Consider the following 19,441-nt stretch of genomic DNA (forward strand, 5'->3'; position numbering starts at 1 on the left):
AGCAGTCGCAAGACGAGACTCTGTGGCATGCGTTTAACCGAGTGAGAGTAATTGATGGTCAAACTCTTTAGCCAAGCGCAGCTAGGGTTGCCACCTGTGCCTGACAAAAATCCTGGACATTTCGACCATCCAATCGACCTTTTTGCTTGTAAGCAATGGCGCCCTTCGCACATCTAACCCAAGACAAAAATCGCCCTTCTATGCTGAAATTGTATTGCTCTAATTAGTAAAAATGACGCTTTTGCTAGTTATTTGTTTAGTTAATTGCTTTACATAATATAGCAGGTCTTCATTATTTTGGTTTATTTCCAACAGTTTTTGGTTGTGGACACCTGGGGGCAGTAGTGGGCACAGGTAAAAGGGGAATACATAATTAAGTTCTGTTTGTTTGCTTATGTGGAATAAAAATAAATAATCTAATTTTTCATTGTATCTAAGAATACCTGAATGTAACAATGTAAGGTGTAGTGTCAAACAGCTTACCTGATTGCTTAGAGTGTGGTGTGTGCTTTGCTTGTGCTTGCCTGTGCCTCTGCTGCTCTTGGCTAAACAAGTACATAGGAGGACATGTAACTGATATAACTGGGCACATACAGTACATACAGGAGTATGTACTACACTACACTATTTCATTTAATTCACCAAAACCTTACCTAATCTTCCATTTATATTTGGTGTTTTTCTTTGCTGCTGCTATGAGTCCTGCCTGATTTTCAATGAATGTCTTGAACTCAGTACAGGACAACTGAAAGTTTAGCCTGACTTGAAGCTCAGCCTTCACCATTGTAACAGAGAGTCTGTTTCTTTTATCAGTCCAAGCATCCTCCATTAGCCCCTTTTCCACCAAAGCAGTTCCAGGGCTGGTTCGGGGCCAGTGCTTAGTTTGGAACCAGGTTTTCTGTTTCCACTGACAAAGAACTGGCTCTGGGGCCAGAAAAACTGGTTCCAGGCTAGCACCAACTCTCTGCTGGGCCAGAGGAAAGAACCGCTTACGTCAGCGGGGGGGCGGAGTTGTTAAGACCAACAACAATAACAAGACCGCGAAAGATCGCCATTTTTAAGCGACGAGAAGCAGCAGCTGTACAAACGCGAAGTCATCCATTATTATTATTATTATTATTATTATTATTATTATTGTTGTTGTTGTTGTTGCTGCTGCTTCTTCCGTGTTGTTTTTGCTTTGATATTCGCGCCAAGGTTTATGTAAACGTAGCGCCATAACTGACGTATACAGCGACGTAAGTGACGTATTCAGCGACGTAATGACGTATTCAGCGACGTAATGACGTGGCTCTGCTTAGCACGGCGAGCTATGGAAAAACAAACTGGTTCTCAGCTGGCTTCATGGGCACCACCAGGGGGGGAAAGGTTAGAACAATTCTAGGGGCCCAGCACTGCCATGGGGCCCTTTAAGGGGCTGATAATATGATTTTAATAAGACTTTTGAAATAACAACAACGCAATATTCCATCTGGTAAAATGAGCTAATTGAACAAGGTTGTCTATTTCTTGAGTTCTTCAACATATTGTCATTTAACCCTCCCCCTTTTGCGAAATGGTACGGTCCAGTTCTGGTAGAAGCGCGATGCGTTAAATCTGTGTGCTGATCAGTGCTACTTGCTGCTGTGTCGTGGTGCAGCAGCCAGCCAGCCAGCAGTGGAGTGCGTACAGTCTATGATCGCTAAATATGAAGAGTGGCTGTCAAAAACGTAAAGAAAGGCAGCTGAAAACTGAGAGGGACCGGAGAGGCAGGCAACTGGTCACTCAGTTTTTCCCCAAAGAAAGGTAGCTATCGCTCACATGTGTGTTCAAAATATTAGCGAATGGTAAATGAACAGTATGAACGTGGTTGGATTAGCCTATCAAGAGAACACTTTTACAGTTTGTACAGTGACATTTTTTCCATTTTAATAACTGAACTGACTTGTGTGATAAGATGAAATATTACGTTATGCTGGTGCTAATAACTAGTGCTAATAACCAGTTTCATAACTAATGGGGTGCCCTAAATATGCACAGATTCAGCCTCAGGGGGACCTCCGCCCTATCAAACCACTGAACCCCCCCCCCCTTTGGAGAAGGAGGTAAGCAGCAATACAACCCATAAATGCTTTAGGATTGAAGTTTTTAATGAGCGAGCGCCATATACAGTTTGCTAGATTAAAGTGTTGCTAATGTAACAGACATTGCATTGTGTTGTTCACCAGTCTTTTTATTCTGAAGAAATGAGACACAAATACACTGCTGAGGATGGGCTGCAAACGTCCAGTGGCATTGGCGCTTACATTTCCAAAACGAACTGAAAGAGGCCAGCGCCTCATTCCCGTAACTACCTGCGCTCTTAAAGGGCCAGCGCAGAATTTCCCCACCACTACACACAATGGCAAGTGGAAAAAAATAAACCCGTTACACTAATAACGGACACCAGTCAAGTGTTTGACATGGTTACGTGTGTGGAATGTTCACACGTTCTAAACCATTGGTTTCAACCATTGGTTAATACATAAAATGTAATAACAAAGTCACAAACTCAAGGTCCATGGGCTATCAAAAGTCAAATAATGACAATAGTGCAATTGTGATGAGGGTGGGCAAAGTTGGGGGGCCCAAAATTCTAATCTTTCATGGGGCCCAAAATTTCTGGTGGCGCCCCTGGCTGGCTCGCAAGTTGAAATATACATTTTGCCCATCATGTACAAAAAACCGGGACATTCAGTGTCCCGGATTTTTTTTTTTTTTTCCAGGACAGACCATGAAAATCCGGGACAATCAGGAAAAACCGGGACAGGTGGCAACACTAAGTGCAGCACCGACCTTCCCCTATTTTGCCATTATTAAAGATAAATTGTACCCAGTGATGCAGGACACTCAAACCAAGGAACAAATAACCCAGTTGTTAATCCCAAAGAGTTCCATGTGGCTCACTTTAATCCCATGGCTGGACACTTGGGGCAAGATAAAACACTAGCCCGAATAATGGCCTGATTCTATTGGCCAGGGATTCGTGGGGATGTCCGTCGGTGGTGTGCAGCATGCCATGAATGCCAATTAGTAAATCCCGTGGCCACTCCAAAAGTGCCTTTGCGCCCTCTTCCTCTAATTGAGACCCCGTTTGAGCGAATTGGGATGGATCTCGTCGGGCCATTAGATCGGTCAGCAAGGGGATATCGCTTTATTTTAGTTCTAGTGGACTATGCAACGTGATATCCGGAAGCAGTGCCTCTCTGCAATATCTCAGCATGCAGTATTGCGGAAGCGCTCTTCCACTTTATCTCCTGGGTCGGGATTCTGAAAGAAATCCTGACAGACCAAGGCACTTCATTTATGTCACACACACTGTGCGAGCTGTATGGGTTACTGGGGATTAAGTCTATCCGCACCAGTGTTTATCACTCACAAATGGATGGCTTAGTAGAGAGATTTAACCAGACACTCAAAAGCATAATACGTAAATTCGTAAGTGAAGATGCGCGTAATTGGGATAAGTGGCTCGAGCCCTTGTTGTTCGCAGTACGAGAGGTCCCGCAAGCCTCCACAGGGTTTTCTCCCTTCAAATTATTATATAGGCGTAAGCCTTCATTGTGCTCATTGTGGACAGTTCTGCCCCAAGGAATGCCTGGTTGACTGGAAGAATCTGGCAGACTTACCCAAACTCAAGAGGAGCCGTCTGACAGGTTCAAATTCAAACCAAGTCTAGCCTATTAGATAGGCCAACTAACAAACTTTGTCTTTTGCAGGAAGCAGAATGAGTCAAGAAAGAACTGTTGATGGACTCATAATCTGAAGTTTGATTGAAGGGAGAAAACCCCGTGGAGGCTTGCGGGACCTCTCGTACTGCGAACAACAGGGGCTCGAGCCACTTATCCCAATTACGCACATCTTCACTTACGAATTTACGGATTATTTAAGTTAATATGTACAGTAGATGTTGATATGGCTCTATTTGTAAGTTTGTAATTGTTATGCATCCTGCCTATACAATTAGGGGCTGGAGTGTTAGAGTCATAGATAAGATTTCATATTTGTTTTATTTGTGTATGAATATATTTGAAATTTCTGTATTATTTCATGAAAGTAACAATCGTGTCAGTTTAAGTTAATAGTATTATTATACTATTAACTTAAACTGACACGATTGTTACTTTCATGAAATAATACAGAAATTACAAATATATTCATACACACATAAAACAAATATGAAATAATATTTGAAAATTGGGACTCTTAATTTGATAGCATGTGTAAAGACGCATTTTGGGCTTGAAGAACGGTAGATTAGAGATGAGGATTTAAGGAGCACGGATGCACACAGTTTTTTGACCATGCTTGCCAAGTTTAGGAATTATTTTGAAGGAAGCTGTAATAAGAGGAAACTTTTTATTTATTGCTTATGGAAACTGTATTTGCATTTTTCTAGATAAAGATTTTTTGTTGAACACATGGTTTTTGCACACGTCCATTACTTTCCAGAGTGCTTTCCTCATTACTGAATGACACAGATACTGGATCTGCTGCCATAACAGAGTGTATCTGTGTGTGTCAGTAATGTGATAAAGAGCACCACTTCCAGTCAGACTACAAACATGGCCGAGCTGAACTACAACACCCAAGAACCACTGCACTTTCTATCACCTGTCTATTAATTATATCTGTCACTCATTTCCTGGTTAATCAGCCCATGCTATATAAACACCTCTCCCACACTCACTCGATGTGAAGTATCGTTCAGTGTCTTACCTGTCATACCAAGCCTTGTTATTCTGCCTGCCTTATCATGTTCTCGACCCTCATTATTGTCTTGTTCTCATTACTCTTTAGTCTAGCCCTTCTTACTCTATCTGCCGATCGATTGACCCTTGCCTGTCCCTCGACTTTGATTTCATCTAGCGTTTTGGATTTGTTTGCCAGTCTGCATTCCCCGCTCTCCCCTGCACATACATCCATAAGTGCCTGCATCCTGACAGGATACTTCGTTGCATACGGATGCAGCAGAGGCGGCATGGCAAGCTGCTTTCATCGGTCCAGGGCGCCTCTTAGGAGAACGTCAATAGATGCTTGCCGATCTCAACACCAAGTCAAGTCAAGTCAACTTTATTGTCAAATATGCTATACATGCTCGACATACAGCACAGATGAAATATCAGTCCTCTCTGACCCACGGTGCAAACAGGCAATGCAATAAATAAAAATAGAATAATTGAAAAAAACAAACAATATAAACAGTATAAACACTCTAGATAGGAACTAGACATAGACTAAACACTCAAACAATATAAACAGTATAAATAAACAGTATAAACACTAGATAAGAACAAGACATAGACTAAACACTCAGACAATATAAACAGTGTAAACACTAGATAAGAACTACACACAGACTAAACACTCAGACAATATAAACAGTATAAACACTCTAGATATGAACTAGACCTAGACTAAACACTCATATATATACATACACACACACACACACATAAATTGGTTCAAATAACCAAACAGTTACAAAACTTGAGGTATAGCAGGTAAACATGAAACATGAAATAAGCAGTATAAACAAACTAGCAGCTGTTAAGATGAGGTAGTGTGGAATAGTGCAAATGAGCGAGGTAAAGTGAGATGTGCGGTCCCTGAGTTCAGTGTGTTAATGAACGATGAGATGTATGTGTGTGTGTGTGTGTGTGTGTGTGTCGGGGGGGAAGCTGTGAGGATGACATGTCAGATGCTGAAGGGGGTGTGCAAGCAGAATCTGTGGCAGGGGGCAGAGGGGGAGGAGGGGCAGAACAGGGAGGGAGTTGAGCCTCCTGACTGCCTGGTGAAAGAAACTGTTCTTGAGCCTGCTGGTTTTGGCCCGGAGACTCCGCAGTCTCCTCCCCGATGGCAGCAGGCTGAAGAGGCTGTGAGATGGGTGGGTGGGGTCACCTGCAATCCTGATGGCTTTGCGGGTGAGGCGGGAGTTATAAATATCCATTAGAGAAGGGAGAGAGACACCAATGATCCTCTCAGCTGCTCTCACGATGCGCTGCAGAGACTTGCAGCAGGACACGGTGCAGGCGCCGTACCACACGGTGATGCAGCTGGTCAGGATGTTCTCGATGGTGCCTCTGTAGAAAGTGTGTATGATGGGGGCCGGGGCTCTTGCTCTCCTCAGTTTGCGGAGGAAGTACAGATGCTGTTGGGCTTTTTTGGCCAGTGATGCGGTGTTGTTGCTCCAGGACAGGTCTTCAGAGATGTGCACACCCAGAAACTTGGTGCTGCTCACCCTCTCCACTGCAGCACCGTCGATAGATAGTGGAGCATGCTGGGTGTGCTCTCTCCTGAAGTCCACAACAATCTCCTTCGTCTTCTCCATGTTCAGATGGAGATTGTTGTCCTTGCACCACATGGCCAAGCGGCTCACCTCACTCCTGTAGATTGTCTCATCGCCATTGTTGATGAGACCCACCACAGTCGTGTCATCCACAAACTTAATGAAGAGATTTGAGCTGGATGTTGGTGTGCAGTCGTGGGTCAGCAGAGTGAAGAGGAGGGGGCTTAGCACACATCCTTGGGGGGCCCCCGTGTTCAGTGTGATGGTGCTGGAGGAGTTGCTGCTGACCCGTACAGTCTGTGGTCTCCCAGTCAGGAAGTCCAGCAGCCAGTTGCACAGGGAGGTGTTGAGTCCCAGCTGGTCCAGTTTGTGAATGAGCTGCTGAGGAATGATTGTGTTGAATGCTGAGCTAAAGTCTATGAACAGCATTCTGACATATGAGTCTTTTGTCTCCAGGTGGGTGAGGGCTGAGTGGAGGGCAGTGGAGATGGTGTCATCGGTCAAACGGTTGGACTGATATGCAAACTGGAAAGGATCCAGGGTGGGGTGGAGGGCAGACTTGATATACCTCATGACTAGCCGCTCGAAGCACTTCATGAGGATGGGAGTGAGTGCAACAGGGCGGTAGTCATTGAAGCAGGAGGGAGACGGCTTCTTTGGGACCGGGATGATGGTGGTGGTTTTGAGGCACGTGGGGACAACAGCCTGGCTCAACGAGATGTTGAAGATGTCTGTAAAGACATCTGTGAGCTCCTCAGCACAGTCTCTCAGGACACGACCAGGAATGCTATCAGGACCCCAATAGTTGGCTTTTCGTGCATTTGTCGTCCTGAGAGCTCTCCTCACGCTGTCTGGGGACAGCGTCAGCACCTGGTCGCCGGGAGGTGGTGGGGTCTTCTGGATGACTCAGCTCGCAGGTCTTCAAGATGACTCAGCTCACTGCTGTGATGCCACAGGCCCTTTTAACATACCCCAAAGCTCCTCCAAGTCCCACGATCTCACTTCCACGACCCGAGAATTATGCCAGGGATGCGCTCAGCTGCAAGAGGTTTCTGCTTCAACTGGGTCCTGGGAGAGTGGTTGCATTGCAAACTAGCAGCCAAATCCAAAACATGAAACAGGAAGCAGAATTGGATCCAGGCAAAGGGTTATTCAATGAGTGAACAGAGTGTCAGAGGCAAACAATAGAGTCAGTGTGTAAACAAAAGCAGGGACAAAGTCACAGAAGTCAGCATGGGAAACAAAACGGCTTTATGTGATCAGGCACAGAGATGCAAAACAATACTTCGCACTGAGGGTGTGTGGTTGTGGTCCTTAAGTAGTTTCACTGTCACTGTTAGGATTCCATGCCACATAACCATATACGATTTTTTTGACAGGTTTCCAAGTTTATGGTATATGTAAACTTTAATTCATATTGGATTTATATAAACCATTGCCTCAATACATCTAAGTGAAAATATCTTGACTATAGTAAAATGTAGTCTCTAATATTTGTTAAGATTAAAATAAACCAATTAAAATAAACCAATTCCAAGACTATTAATCTCAAATTTCAAGACTTTTTTTTTCTCATTTCAAGCTTGAAAGGAATGTCCTTCGATTGGCTGATAATTTTGCCAATTTTAAGCATTTATGTCTTGAAAGAAGCAACCAATTGGTTCAGCAAAATTTACTCTTATTGAAATTAGTAAAAATGTCTAGAAATACAGTGGTGCTTGAAAGTTTGTGAACCTTTAGAATTTTCTATATTTCTGCATAAAGATGACCTAAAACAACATCAGATTTTCACACAAGTCCTAAAAATAGATAAAGAGAACCCAGTTAAACAAATGAGACAAAAATATTATGCTTGGTCATTTATTTATTGAGGAAAATGATCCAATATTACATATCTGTGAGTAGCAAAAGTATGTGAAACTCTAGGATTAGCAGTTCATTTGACGGTGAAATTAGAGTCAGGTGTTTTCAATCAGTGGGATGACAATCAGGTGTGAGTGGGCACCCTGTTTTATATAAAGAACAGAGATCCATCAAAGTCTGATCTTCACAACACATGTTTGTGGAAGTGTATCATGGCACGAGCAAAGGAGATTTCTGAGGACCTCAGAAAAAGCGTTGTTGATGCTCATCAGGCTGGAAAAGGTTACAAAACCATCTCTAAAGAGTTTGGACTCCACCAATCCACAGTCAGACAGATTGTGTACAAATGGAGAAAAATTCAAGACCACTGTTACCCTCCCCAGGAGTGGTCGACCAAGAAAGATCACTCCAAAAGCAAGGCATGTAATAGTTGGCGAGGTCACAAAGGACCCCAGGGTAACTTCTAAGCAACTGAAGGCCTCTCTCACATTAACTAATGTTAATGTTCATGAGTCTACCATCAGGAGAACACTGAACAACAATGGTGTGCATGGCAGGGTTGCAAGGAGAAAACCACTGCTGTCCAAAAAGAACATTGCTGCTCATCTGCAGTTTGCTAAAGATCATGTGGACAAGCCAGAAGGCTATTGGATAAATGTTTTGTGGACAGATGAGACCAAAATAGAACTTTTTGGTTTAAATGAGAAGCGTTATGTTTGGAGAAAGGAAAACACTGCATTCCAGCATAAGAACCTTATCCTATCTGTGAAACATGGTGGTGGTAGTATCATGGTTTGGGCCTGTTTTACTGCATCTGGCCCAGAACAGCTTGCCATCATTGATGGAACAATAAATTCTGAATTATACCAGCAAATTCTAAAGGAAAATGTCAGGACATCTGTCCATGAACTGAATCTCAAGAGAAGGTGGGTCATGCAGCAAGACAACGACCCTAAGCACACAAGTCATTCTACCAAAGAATGGTTAAAGAAGAATAAAGTTAATGTTTTGGAATGGCCAAGTCAAAGTCCTGACCTTAATCCAATCAAAATGTTGTAGAAGGACCTGAAGCGAGCAGTTCATGTGAGGAAACCCACCAACATCCCAGAGTTGAAACTGTTCTGTATGGAGGAATGGGCTAAAATTCCTCCAAGCCGGTGTGCAGGACTGATCAACAGTTACCGGAAACGTTTAGTTACAGTTATTGCTGCACAAGGGGGTCACACCAGATACTGAAAGCAAAGGTTCACATACTTTTGCCACTCACAGATATGTAATATTGGATCATTTTCCTCAATAAATAAATGACCAAGTATTATATTTTTGTCTCATTTGTTTAACTGGGTTCTCTCTATCTACTTTTAGGACTTGTGTGAAAATCTGATGATGTTTTAGGTCATATTTATGCAGAAATATAGACAATTCTAAAGGGTTCACAAACTTTCAAGCACCACTGTCAAGGAATTTTAATCCTTGTATATTTGGTTGATCCTAAGCTTATAAATAGATAGATTTGACTATATTCAAGATATTTTAACATTTCGTTTTCATTCTTTCTTTTTTTGCCAGCTTAGAAGAACGTGCTTTGTCATTCCTGTCATAATTATGTATTATTTATGCACTGATGAATTTGTTTTTTATCGCAGCAGAAATTATCAAACAGTCATGTGGTCACTGTGAGAATATTTAGTATTGTTCATGGGATGGGAATTTAAAAAGCATTGTAGTGTAAGCAATGTCAAATGTAAGAGCTGGCTATAAACTGTTACTGCTTTTCTTTGAAGCCATGTCAACAGCTTCACCAATTTTCCAGTACAGGACATGAATAGTGAGTTGAAGAAATGTTTGGACTCTTGAGCCAGATCCAAAGTTTACATTTACTCTAGATGTACGTAACCCATTTTCATTTCTGAAAATGTCTGCCAGCTCTGGTGCTTGAAACGAAATATTTGATAATTATGTAGCTTGGCCTTTGTGTTGGTTGCGTTTATTTATTGTACTTCAAAAAGCCTGGAGGTCTGTTGGTGCTGCTACTCTTTACTGATAGCTGTCTTTCGATTTCTGCCCATCATTATACCTCTCTCACTTTGCTTATGGTTCTCAGACTCTTTAAAGCGATCTCTCTCTCTCTCTCTCTCTCTCTCTCTCTCTCTCTCTCTCTTATCTTTGGCTTGGTGTGTTTGTCTGTATATATTGGTGTGTGCATGTTCATTTTTTCAGTGTGTGTGTGTGTGTGTGTGTCCCATTTATCCAGCTGGAGGATTTGGATGTTGGCAGATTTGTAAAAGCAGTAAATGCATGCTGACAGAGAACAGCAGTATCACAGCAGTATCTACTCCGTGCAGGAGGATTTAATCTGATGCTTTTTCACACACATATGCACATACACGTATTGCTCTCTTCACCTGTGTATTTATCCATTTTTCATCTTCAGAGCAAAACACAACAAAGTGAAGAACAGACCTGTAAACACACACATACGCGCACACACAGACACACACGCACACACACTTGGGATTGTGCTTGTTATGCAGTCTTAAATCTGGATATATGTATCATTAGGGCAGAGGGACAGAGAGAAATGCATTCTCAGTATTATCATACAACTCTGCCTGCAGCTTGTTGCATGGCATTTGGGGTTAATTGCATTTGGAGGTGTTGGAGGAAACCAGAATGTTCTCACAAGCTGTCTAGTCTTTTCCCCAGAGATCACTGGCTTTGCCTAGCTCCCTGTACATTCTCTCTATTGCATTTTTCCTTATGACAGGATTTAAGAATATTTCATGTGTTTGTGCATGTGGCGAGGGAGAGGTAAGGTTTTATAATGAGGTTTATAACCTGGAAAGCTACAGATCTATTACCCTGCTCTCAGTGTGTAGTGCTTACAAAGGAAAGGTGAGAATGACTCACAGACAGGACATGGGATTTTTTTTTTTAAATTCATTTTATTTTCTTTTATCATGTGCAATCATATTTTACCATCACATAAAACAAAGATACAGTACAGGTCAAAATAAGTGTATTAGACCATGGGTTTTATCGCAATGTCCATTATACCATTCATTTTAAATGTGGAAAAAAGAAAAGGGGGGAATATAGAGAAATAAAAAATGGAATAAAATACATAGGCAGCCCTCTCAATATATTTCTGAGAAAGGGGCAAGAAAGAGTAGTAGGCAGAGGTTAAGCCAGGGATCCCAGCAGTAATTGAAAAAAAAAAAATAGAGGAATGTAAGAAACTATCAGCATGGGTCAAGGGCAGGGCTTTGAACCGGAATTTTTTTCCTATTGGTTCGTTCCGAACAGAAACGGAATTTTAACGTTTCCGGCTTTGGGTTCCACCATTAAATAGACGTTCCCGAACCGGTTAGAACAAAAAAATTTCATTCCCGGAACGGTTAATTACGTTCCCTGTCAGCTGTTTAACAAATGGCTATAAAATTATGTCTCTGTCTCATCCAGCTTAAGCCAAATGTAGGCTAATTCTATTACAACCTTCATTAAATAAGACAAGAAGTAATTCAAAACAATTATTATTTCAAATGTTGGTGATTTGGATTCTCAGTATGTCTTCCCATCTACACAAACAGAAAAAGTGCCAAAAATGAAAGATAATTCGTTTAGTGTGTTACCAAAGGCTAGTCAGGCCCTATAGAGGGCTACCGCATGACGTCACCGCGCCGCGAGAGTTTGTTAGGCGCCATATTGGAAGACCAAGTACACATCTATGCAAGTACATACATACATACATACATACATAAAACAAACTACACCTGAAATGTAGCCAGGGCCGGTTCTGCCCTAATCTGGACCCGGGTGCAACATCGCGCAACCCCCCCCCAAAAAAAAAAAAACACCAGTCTAAATCAGGACAACCATCACATAACTATAACTATAAACATTTTATATCAACTATTTTAACTAAATGGGCTATAATAAATAAGCCTGCAGGCAGCCACGGTGGGCTGCCTCAGAAAAGTAACCATTTGTCCTACCTTAAAACTCGTTTTGCATTTTCTGCCTCCTTTTTTGTATTTTCGACCCTCCGTTTATTTTCTTTCCTTTTCTGAAAACCCGATTTGTGTCCAGACATTTTGTTCTGCTACCAACGAACTAACTCGTCAGGTCTCGTCTCTCGAGCCCGCGATGATTCCCGTGGGAAGGGCAACAATTGATACATTTTTACAAACAGCCAATAAACAGCCAATAGGGAGGTTGCATCGTTCAGGCTCTTCTTTGCTCAGACACTCAGTAAAGGCCCGGTCCCACTGCACTTACGGATGCAAAGAGGATGTAAAACGTAAAAAAATCTTTGCCATCCGTTGGAAAACGCTACGCATCCGTTGTGTACTCATTGCATACGTGCTTCATACGCTCTATCCACTGTGTCCACTGTGATTTCATCCGCGCAAAAAGTTTTGAGCTGCACAAAACTTTTAGAACGGATGAACTTTCCGCCGTGTACGATGTAAATCCGCGACATATACGAGCAACAAACGTTCTATGTCCGTTATCATCCGTTAAACGTCTGCTGTATCCTCTCTGCATCCTCTGGGCATCCTCGCAACTCACATCCGCTGCACCTGAAAACGGAAAGAGGGAGGAAAGATAAGGTACATGAAACGTCTATTCATCGTTAGTAGCACGGAAATAGAAAGGATGTAAGCGTATGCATCTCGTGTATAAAGTATTCAAAACGGACAAAGCGTTTATATCTGGGATGTATCTCGTATATTTAGGATGTCTGGAGTATGTCTACAGTATGTAGAAGGACACCTAGCGGACAATCGATATTTTGTATAAAAAGGGGGAGAAAATCATCTAGTAGTAGAGATGTATTGATGTAGCCGCCAGCATGTCTTTCCGCTTTATGCTGACGGCGTGCGTGCTGCATCCCTTTATATCCGCGGAGCAGACGCAATTCATACCCCCCGCATGCGCAGTGAACGGTCTGCATCCGATATACATCCGCGCAACATCCCATTTGTTTCCGTTAGGCGTACGTGATGCATCCTCTTCATCCGCTATGCATCCGCTCTTTCTGCTATGCGTCCGCTTCTCAGTTATCACCGGTAACCCCTTCGGAGCTGTCATCCACTTCCATCCGCTTTCATCCGCTAGGCTTCCTATGAACATGCGTTTAACATCCCCGCTATATACTACCCACGTCTGTTCTTTTCCGTTCTGTTTTCGCAAATTTTCGCCATTTTTGTCCATTTCTGGAGCGGATGAAAACGTATAGAGCCACCCCCGAAATTTTGCTCGTCCGCTGTGTCCTTTTTGCATACGTTTTGTGTCCATCGGCCAGTGGGACCGAGCCTTAATGGAGACGTGATAGTAGTCCACCTTCCCGCTCTCTCCATTCAGTCAGCGAACGTCACACAGGAAGTGAACCCCAGCGGGTCATAGAAACTTGCGCAGGAGAAGAATGACTATTTGTAGGCTACGGAAACTTTGAGGAACGAAATAAAAACCGGTATTAACCGGTTACCATTATTTTTAATAAACGTTTCTGTTCCGGAACATAAAAAATAATAAAGTTTCTGGTTTCATTTCTGTTCCATGTGAAATAGAAAAAGTTCCCGGTTTTCGTTTTCGTTCCTTGAACCGGTTCAAAGCCCTGGTCAAGGGGGCTGCAAGCCCTTTGCGGGGTGCAGGGGCAGTGCCCCTGCTGGGGGTACAGGGGGCAAAGCCCGCTGAAGCTGTTGAGATTTTAACATTTAAAGATGCTATAGAACACATTTTTTTTTTTTTACATAGATTTAACATAGAAAAGCAACAGAATTTAACAATAATGTGTATCTATTTGATGCCATATTTTGTAATCTATGGCATAAGTGGCAAATTTTTTTTTTTATAAAAATTAGATGAAAATGTAGCTTTGAAGAATATACTTGTCTAAATATTCCACTGATTTTGTTATAACAATAGTATCCATAGTTCATCTCATTTGTTTATTTTTTTGTTTCGAGTTAATGTCAATACTAGTCTAATATAAGCCACATTCATTTTTCAAAAATCATGAATATGAGCAGAAATCAATGATTCAGTAATATTAGATATATACATATGTACAGCAAATATTGGAGATATTTGATTTAAACCTTTCTCTTTTTGAAAGGTTTCACTGCAGAGGAATTTAATGCTCTTTTCTGGGGTGCATTCTATGATCTTTCCTCCAGTTTTCTCTGCTTTTGTTTCTCTGATCTTTCCTTCTGCTTTTTCTGATGTTCCTGCAGTGCTCTTTTGGATAGTTTCTTGGCTACTCTGTTTGCATGAGCTTTTGTTTCAAGTTCTGTATTCACCACATTCATTAATCTCTTCTTGGATTCAACTTCCTCTCTGGCTAAGCACAACTACGCTTTCCAAAACACATTGAATTAAGTTCATCGCATTAGAAACAAAAGCACGAACGGAGTTAAAACATGTTTTCTAGCAAATGAGCGCAGCCATATTGTTTTCTCGTTCTATCACGTACAGTTTCGTGGTATTTACATCAATTTAACTTCCGAGTGTTCCCGAATGTCAACGAGAACAAACGAAGCCAACGAAAACATCGCTAAACAAGCAAACCAAATCAGAACATATTCTGCTGGTCATTTTACTTAAAAAATATATTTTTAACAGATATACAAGAAATTAAAAAAAACAACACTTTGGCTCGAAAAATAGCGGAATTCCGCTAAATAGCAGATGTCTGGGATCCATGTTAAGCGTAAGCTGAGCGGAGGCTGCGTTAGCCACCGCCGCAATGTATAAAAAAGAGGGGGGTTCGGGGGTCCTCCCCTGGAAAATTTTGAAAATGTAGATGTTAAATGGTGAATTCTGAGTGATCCTGAATGCAAAATTTTATTTTTATGAAGTTTTAATTATGAAGTAAAAACTTATGAATTTCAATTCTTTGAAAAACCACTGTGAGTAGCTGGCAATGGAGTGTTTGTAGGCGGCAAAATCGCCAGTTGCCGGCAGTTATTGAGAGGACTGTACTTGTACTAGGACCACATGCAGCGAGAAGTAAGTTTTCTGATTACATGGTAATTCTGGATGGCCTTTCTGTTTCTTCACACACAGCAGTAAAAGACCTCAGGGTGATCACTGACTTCAGTCTTTCATTTGAAACTCATCAATAACATTACCAAGAGAGCTTTCTTTCATCTCAGAAATATTGCTAAGATAAGAAATATAACGTCACTACATGACGCAGAAAAATTGCTTTTGTTACCTCTAGCTTGGATTATTGTAATGCCTTACTGTCTGGATGTTCCAATAAGTGCATAAACAAGCTCCAGTTAGTTCAAAATGCAGCAGCAAGAGTCCTTACTAGAGCTAAAAGATATGACCACATCACCCCGTCTTATCCACACTGCATTGGCTCCCAATCAAATTTCGTATTGATTATAAAATACTACTATTGACCTTTAAAGCAAAGAATGGTCTTGCACCACAGTACCTGAGTGAACTGGTCCTTTATGATCCACCACGCCTACTTAGATCAAAAGGCGCAGGCTATCTGCTGGTACCTCGTATAGTGAAGGCTCCATCAGGGGGTAGAGCCTTTTCTTACAAAGTCCCACAGTTATGGAACAGCCTTCCAAGTAGTGTTCGGGACTCAGACACAGTCTCAGTCTTTAAGTCTAGGCTGAAAACTTATCTGTTTAGTCAAGCCTTTTGTTTATAGTTTTATTAGGTAAAAGAGTAGATCGAGAGGGTCCTCAGGCATAGAGTGTTTTGGTGAACTGGGATGTATGGATGCTGTCAGCCCCCCACTTACTTGCTCACTCGGGTTTGTTGACAGTGTAGTGGCTGGCTGCTTTATGTCCCAGGGCACCCTCATGCCTGTGTTACCTCCTTTTTTAGTTATGCTGTTATAGTTAGTTTTGCCAGAGTCCCTGCTTGCACTCAGCACAAAATGTATACTGTTCTTACTCATTAGGTGACATTGGTCATACTTAACCCTCATCCTACCATGCTATTTTACACCTTAATCTTACCATGTGGGGTCCGTTTGGACCCCAGTACTTTTCTTTAAAATTAAAGCTTATAAAGACAAAATCACCAGATAAGTTTTGTTCAGAACATCTTGTATTAATAACAGCAATACACTAAAGGGCCCAAGGCATAAAGAACACACTTAACCTTCATCCTACCAGCCAATTTTACATACACAAACTACCAGGCGGGGTCCGTATGGACTCCAGGAGGGAATACCTTGAAATCAATGCAGTAAGAACCAATTCAATGCAGCAAACAGACATAACTTTATTGAAGAACAAAATCCACTATGGCTGAATATCAATGATGTATTATAAATGCAATAACATTGCAATAATATTGCAATAACTAGCATACATGTAGCAAATTATAGCGCCACAAAAAAAAATTGGCATTATATACATGATTTTTGCAGCTCATGCAGCTGTAAAACATTCTGGATTACAACTTAGGTCTTTTCTTACAGAATTTAAAACAAAAAAGTAATTGTAAAATAATTTAGGGCTTTTGTTTTGCAGCCTGTGCTTATTGCAGCAGTGGGGTCCACACGGACCCCAAGAAGGAATGCCTTGGTAGTTTCATTATGGAATATAAAAGAAATAAAAGAAGTTAACTTTCAGTGTGCTATTCAATTATAAAATGAAAGACAGATAAACTTTACTCTGGGGTCCGGTTGGACCCCAGTAACAAATTAATTATACCTTCACAATGCAAAAAGCTGATCTTCCGGTGCTTTAGTGTTTTAATTAAGACATAAATTCCGACAAATTCATAAAACGGTGAGGCAGTATGTCACATATTTTTAAAATGGCATACATATGGTGTATGCCATTTTAAACATACAACAAACAAACATATAGGTGCGGGGTCCAGATGGACCCCACTTGGTAGGATGAAGGTTAACAATCTGTCCCTCTGAGTTACATGTCGATCCTGAGATTGAGATGCTGACCTCTTCTGCTCCTCAGACCTGCCTGATCCATCCTGATGCCCTACATCTGGCTGGAGTCTCATCACATTGCTCCTGTGGAGGACGGCCCCATATGGACAGTTGAAAGTCACACTTGGAAGATGGCTCTTGACACTTACAGTAATGCTTTTATGGCTGCGAACTACAGTTAACTTGCTAACTTTAGGACTACAGTTGTCATGAACAGTTTTGTACTCAAGTTTCTATCAATGAACAGTTTATAACTTCAGCAAAACTGACTTCACGTTAAAACTATAATGAATTTCCTGGTTTCACACTTATACTTTGTGACTATGTAGGACACTGTTAGAGAAGCAAGTTATTTATAATCACGTTGTGTGTTATCACCCAAATGAGGATGCATTCCCTTTTGAGTCTGGTTCCTCTCAAGGTTTCTTCCTCATGTCATCTGAGGGAGTTTTTCCTTGCCACTGTTGCCACAGGCTTGCTCATTGGGGATAGATTAGGAATAACAGGATATTTCTGGATCCAGAAATATCAGCTCATGTTTAAAGTCTGTAAATTTCTGTAAAACTGCTTTGCGGCAATGTCTATTGTTAAAAGCGCTGTAAAAATAAATTTCACTTGACTTGACTTGACATTTATGTCTTGAAAGAAGCAACCAATCAGTTCGGCAAAACTGACTAATCTTGAAATTAGTAAAAATTAGTAAAAAGTTATTTTAACTTTTTTTTTGTCATGCTATAAACATAGCCAGCTTATGAAGAACATGCTTTGTGTCATTCCTGTTATAATTATGTATTAATTATGCACTGCTGAGTTTGTTTTTTGTCACAGGAGAAATAATCAAAAGGTCATGTGGTCACTGTGAAAATATTAATATTGTTCATAGGATGGGAATCTAAAAAATACTAAAGTGAAAGCACTGTCAAATATAAAAGCTGGATATAAACTGTTACTGCTTTTCTTTGAACCTGTGTCAACAGCTTAACCGATTTTCTAGTAAAGGATAAGTCGAATAGTGAGTTGAAGAGATGTTTGGACTCTTGAGCCAGAGCCAAGGTGTTCACATGTACGGTAGATGTACGTAACCCATTTCCATTTCTAAAAATGTCTGCCAGCTCTGATGCTTGAATCTAAATATTTGATATTTGTGAAGCTTGGCCTTTGTGTAGGTTATATTTATTTACTGTACTTCCAAAAGCCTGGAGGTCTGTTCAATAACTCTTTTCTTCAATTTTCTGCCCATCATTGTATCTCTCTCACTTTGCTTATGGTTCTCAACCTCTTCAGAGTTCTCTCTCTATCTCTCTCTGTCTTGCCTTTGGCTTGGTGTGTGTTTGTGTGTATATATCAGTATATGTGCATATTCATTTTTTCAGTGTGTGTGTGTGTGTGTGTGTCCCATTTATCCAGCTGGAGGATTTGGATGTTGACAGATTTGTGAAAACAAGAGGTGCATGCTGGCGGAGGACAGTATTAAATCCTCCTACTCTGTGTGGGAGGATTTAATACGATGATTTTTCACACACGTATGCAAGTACACATATTGCTCTCTTCAGCTGTGTATTTATACTTTTTTTAATCTACAGAGCAAAACACAACAAAGTGAAAAACAGACCTGTACAAACACACACACACACACACACACACACACACACACACACACACACACACATTTGGGATTGTGTTATGCAGTCTTAACTCTGGATATGTGCATCATTATAGGGGAGAGGGACAGAGAGTGTCTGTATTCTCAGTTTTATCATAGAACTCCACCTGCAGCTTGTTGCATGACATTTGGGGTTAACTGCATTTGGAGGTGTTGGAGGAAACCAGTATGTTCTCAAGAGCTGTCTAGAACCCCCCGTGATCCCTGGATTTTTCTCGCTCCCTGTATATTCTCTCTGTTGCTTTCCTCCTTATGACAAGATAGATATAATCTATTACTCTGCTCTCGGTGTGTAGTGTTTACATGGTCAAGGTCAAGGCTTTTTTATTGTCATTTCAACCATATACAGTTGGTACAATGCACAGTTAAAACAAAACAATGTTTTGCCAGGACCATGGTGCTACATTAAACATCCATCATTAAACATTTGTAGACGAAAAATGTACAAATAACAGCATGAAGTTTAAGAGTGCAGTGAGTGCAAACATTGCAGACAAGAAACTACACATAACATAAAATTCAGACATTGACAGTATAAAGTACAGAAAACAAGGGCAGTGCAAAAACGACAGCTAGCACAAACAGACAGTACATTGCCAACCAGTACCTGTTACTGTGAATGTGTGGAAAGTTGAGTGTGCATTTTGAGGTAGTATATGTAAAAAAAAATTAATAG

Source organism: Neoarius graeffei, chromosome 2 (assembly GCF_027579695.1).
Source record: "Neoarius graeffei isolate fNeoGra1 chromosome 2, fNeoGra1.pri, whole genome shotgun sequence".
In the NCBI taxonomy this organism is placed as follows: Eukaryota; Metazoa; Chordata; class Actinopteri; order Siluriformes; family Ariidae; genus Neoarius; species Neoarius graeffei.